Consider the following 5,005-nt stretch of genomic DNA (forward strand, 5'->3'; position numbering starts at 1 on the left):
AACTTAGTTAAGCATTTGTACCAAGCTCTAGGAGCTTGTTTAAGACCATAAAGAGCTTTGTGAAGTTTGTAAACATGATTTGGTTTCTTAGGATTGACAAAGCCGGGAGGTTGTTTAACATAAACTTCCTCCTCTATTTCACCATTTAGAAAAGCACTTTTAATGTCCATTTGGTATAATGTGATATCATGGTGATTAGCATAGGCAAGTAAGATGCGAATAGACTCAAGTCTAGCAACAGGAGCATAAGTCTCACCATAGTCCATACCTTCGACTTGTGTGTAGCCTTGGGCGACGAGACGTGCTTTGTTGCGAAATACTCATCCATCTTCATCTTGCTTGTTGCGAAACACCCGTTTGGTACCGATGATGTTGTGGTTGTTTTCGGGCTTCTCAACTAATGTCCAAACTTGGTTCCTCTCAAAGTTGTGTAGCTCTTCATGCATCGCGTTTATCCAATCCGGATCTTCCAATGCTTTTTCAACCATCATAGGTTCAATGCTAGAGATGAAAGAATAGTTTTCACAAAAGTTAGCTAAACGAGTTTTAGAGCGAGTGATTCTCCCCGTTTGAATATCATTGTAGATTTGCTCGACGGGATGGTCTTTAGCAATTCTTTCTCGAACTCGTAAAAGCTTGTGCTTGGATCTTGGTTGAACATCTTATTCATCTTCTTCTTCTTATTCTTCTTCATTGTTGGCGTTGTCGTTCTCTTGTCGTGTTGGAGAAGGAGGTTGTTGACGTTCTTGATGCACTTCCTCGTTTTCTTCATCTTGGTGTGTCCCACTTGTGGATGCTTCCATATCAATTCTTGGTTCACCTTGTCGTGAAGTAGAAGCTTCCACTTGGACGGACGAGGTACTCTCCTTCACTTCCATTGGACGAACCTTGCCAATAGACAAGTATTGGATTGCTTCCGAAGGATCTTTGTCTCCTACATCAATTGGCAATTGATCTACTTGCGAGCCGTTAGATTCATCAAACTTCACATCTACCATCTCTTCAACCTTTCGGGTGAAATTGTTGTAGACACGATAAGTGTGAGAGTTTGAGCCATAACCTAGTAGGAAACCTTCATGAGACTTAGGAGCAAATTTAGAACGATGATGCTTATCAAGAATGTAGCACTTTGAGCCGAATACTCGAAAATACCCAACTTGGGGTTTGTTACCGGTGAGCAGCTCGTATGCCGTCTTGCCGAGTAGCTTGTGAAGATACAAGCGATTTGTTGCATGACAAGCTGTCTCAACCGCTTCTGCCCAAAAGTGCTTCGGCGTCTTGTACTCATCAAGCATCGTTCTCGCCATTTCGATGAGCGTCCGGTTCTTCCTCTCAACAACTCCATTTTGTTGAGGTGTGTATGTAGCCGAGAACTCGTGTGAAATCCCCTCTTCGTCAAGAAAGGTGTCCACATTTGCGTTCTTGAACTCCGTTCCGTTGTCGCTGCGAACCTTCTTGATCTTCACTTCAAACTGATTTTGGGCCTTCCTAGCGAAGTTTTTGAAGATCTTTTGGACCTGCGATTTATCATCGAGAGAGAACACCCACGTAAATCTTGAAAAATCATCAACTATAACTAGACCAAAAGAATTTCCACCGAGACTCTTGTAAGAGTTGGGACCAAAGAGATCCATGTGAAGTAGCTCAAGTGGCCTCCTTGTGGTCATAATGTTCTTCACGGGATGCCTTCCTCCAACCTGTTTACCTGCTTGACAAGCACTGCAAAGTCTATCCTTATCAAATATGACATCGTTGACACCAAGGATATGATTTCCCTTAATAAGCTTGTCAAGGTTTCTCATGCCAACGTGACCTAGTCGTCTATGCCATAACCAACCTTTTGAGGATTTAGCAATGAAGCAAGTTTTAGGTTGAGCCTTTTTAGTGAAATCAACAATGTATAGATCACCTCTACGTATACCGATAAAGACCATTTTACGATTGTCTCGACGAAACACTTGGCAATCTACTTCAGTAAATAGGACATTGAAACCGAAATCAGCAAGTCTAGATACTGAAAGTAAGTTGTATCCAAGAGATTCAATGAGCATAACATTTTGTATGGAGCTATCATGTGAGATGGCCACCTTAACAAGGCCAACCACCTTACCCTTTGAGTTTTCACCTAAAGTGACATACTTTCGAGGACTATCATTATCAGCAAGCTCACGAAACATGTCTTTATCTCCGGTCATGTGATCGGTACATCCACTATCAAGAACCCATTCCTTTCCTCCTGACATGTATCCCCGAAGATTTGCCATAAGACCAAAGTGTCTCATTGCATCATCAAGATCAAAGTCATCATCCTCATCCTCATCATAGTATCCATGTTCCACATCGTCATGTGGTGGATCAACTCTTAGAGAGGGTGATTCGTTAGAGTGATTTTGACAATGATCTTGTCTATGAATTTTTATAGCTTCGGAAATAATATCACTAATAATACCAACATTTCCTTTGGCATGCATAAGATTTGTAAGCTCAAATAGACGATCACCAAACATAGGATCACTAGTATTCATCTTACTCAAGGCAATAGACTTATGAAGAATTTCATCAAGATTTTTCAAAGAATAATCAGGAAATCGTTCCTCAAGAAATTTCCATATAGTGTAGGCACACTCAAGAGTAGGCCGTTTTATAATCAAGTTTCTAGGCAAGCCTCTAGTGATAAGATTAACAGTTCTAACATTCCTAATCATGTCAATAGACTCATCAAGGATAGGATGCATAGGATCAACACAAGGTGCACACGGACTAGCAATGTACTTGTTCAAATGAGATTGATTGAAAATTACAAGCATCTCATTTTTCCACTCATGAAAATACTCTTCATCAAGAATAGGCACTCTATGTCTAAGACTCCCCAAAGTAGACTCATCCATCTTCCTCCAATGGTGATTAAACCAAGGCAATGGAGACCAATGCTCTGATACCACTTGTAGGACATTGAGAAGAGGTGTCTAGAGGGGGGGTGATTAGACACTAAGTACCAAAGTTGCAGTTTTTAGCCCTTTTAAGTTTAAGTGGAGTTTAGGCACAATTTTAACATTCACAACACATAGCAAGCAATCATGCAAAGAGTATATGAGCAGCGGAAAGTAAAACATGCAACTTGAAAGAATGTAAAGGGAAGGGTTTTCAAGGATTCAAACGCAATTGGAGACACCGATGTTTTTGGCGTGGTTCCGATAGGTGGTGCTATCGTACATCCACGTTGATGGATACTTCAACCCACGAAGGGTAACAGTTGCGCGAGTCCACGGAGGGCTCCACCCAAGAAGGGTCCACGAAGAAGCAACCATGCCTATCCCACCATGGCCGTCGCCCACGAAGGACTTGCCTCACTAGCGGTAGATCTTCATGAAGTAGGCGATCTCCTTGCCCTTACAAACTCCTTGGTTCAACTCCACAATCTGGTCGGAGGCTCCCAAGTGACACCAAGCCAATCTAGGAGACACCACTCTCCAAGAAGTAACAAATGGTGCGTTGATGATGAACTCCTTGCTCTTGTGCTTCAAATGATAGTCTTCCCAACACTCAACTCTCTCTCATAGGATTTAGATCTGGTGGAAAGAAGATTTGAGTGGAAAGCAACTTGGGGAAGGCTAGAGATCAAGATTCATATGGTAGGAATGGAATATCTTGACCTCAACACATGAGTAGGTAGTTCTCTCTCAGAAATAGGATGCTGGAAGTGTAGGCTTAGTCTGATGGCTCTCTCCACGAATGAAGAGGAGGTGGAGGGGTATATATAGCCTCCACACAAAATCTAGCCGTTACACACAATTTACCAAACTCGGGGGGACCAAATCAACAAACTCGGTCGGACCGATTCAGTAAACCTAGTGACCATTAGGACTTTCGGTGGGACCGAAAATGCAACTCGGTAGGACCGATATGGTTAGGGTTAGGGCAAAATGTAATCTCGGTGAGACCGATTACACAAACTCGGTAAGACCGATTTTGGTAATTAGCTAACCAGAGAGTTGGTCAGACAAACTCGGTGGGACCGATTACTCAAACTCGGTGAGACCGATTTTGATAATAAGTTAACCAGAGAGTTTGCATTGTAATCTCGGTAGTACCGATTGCTCAAACTCGGTGAGACCGATTTTGATAATGGACATACACAGAGAGATTACAACCCCATCTCGGTGAGACCGAGATCCCTATCGGTAAGACCGATTTGCCTAGGGTTTGTGGCAGTGGCTAAGACATCCAAACTCGGTGGCGCCGGATAGAAAGAATTGGTATGACCGATTTTGGCTTTGGGTTTAGGTCATTTGTGGATGTGAGAAAGTAGCTGAGGGTTTTGGAGCATATCACTAAGCACATGAAGCTAGAGGCTCATTAAGCAACACCTCATCCCTCCTTGATAGTATTGGCTTTTCCTATAGACTCAATGTGATCTTGGATCACTAAAATGTAAGATGAAGAGTCTTGAGCTTGAAGCTTGAGCCAATCCTTTGTCCTTAGCATCTTGAAGGAGTTCCCACATCCTTTAGTCCATGCCACTCCAATGTTGAACTTGTCTGAAAAATACTAGATAAAAGTGTTAGTCCAACAAGAGATATGTTGACATTAATTACCAAAACCACCTAGGGAGCACTTGTGCTTTCAAGATCACAGAGAGATTGCAAGCCCATCTCGGTGAGACCGAGATCCCATCGGTGAGACCGAAGTAACTAGGGTTTGTGGCAGTGGCTGAAGAAGATGAAGTCGATGGCACCGGATAGATCAAATCGGTGGGGGCGAGTTTGACATTTAGGTTTAGAACATATGTGATTGTGAGAAAGTGGCTGAGGGTTTGGAGCATATCACTAAGCACTTTGAGCAAGCAAGCCATTATTCAACACCTCACCCCTTTTTAATAGTATTGGCTTTCCTATGGACTCAATGTGATCTTGAATCGCTAAAATAGAAATTGTAGAGTCTTGAGCTTTTGCCAATATTTGTCCTTAGCATCTAGAAAGGGTTCCACATCCTCTTGTCTATGTCA

This window comes from Triticum dicoccoides, chromosome 6B (genome assembly GCF_002162155.2).
Source record: "Triticum dicoccoides isolate Atlit2015 ecotype Zavitan chromosome 6B, WEW_v2.0, whole genome shotgun sequence".
Lineage (NCBI taxonomy): Eukaryota > Viridiplantae > Streptophyta > Magnoliopsida > Poales > Poaceae > Triticum > Triticum dicoccoides.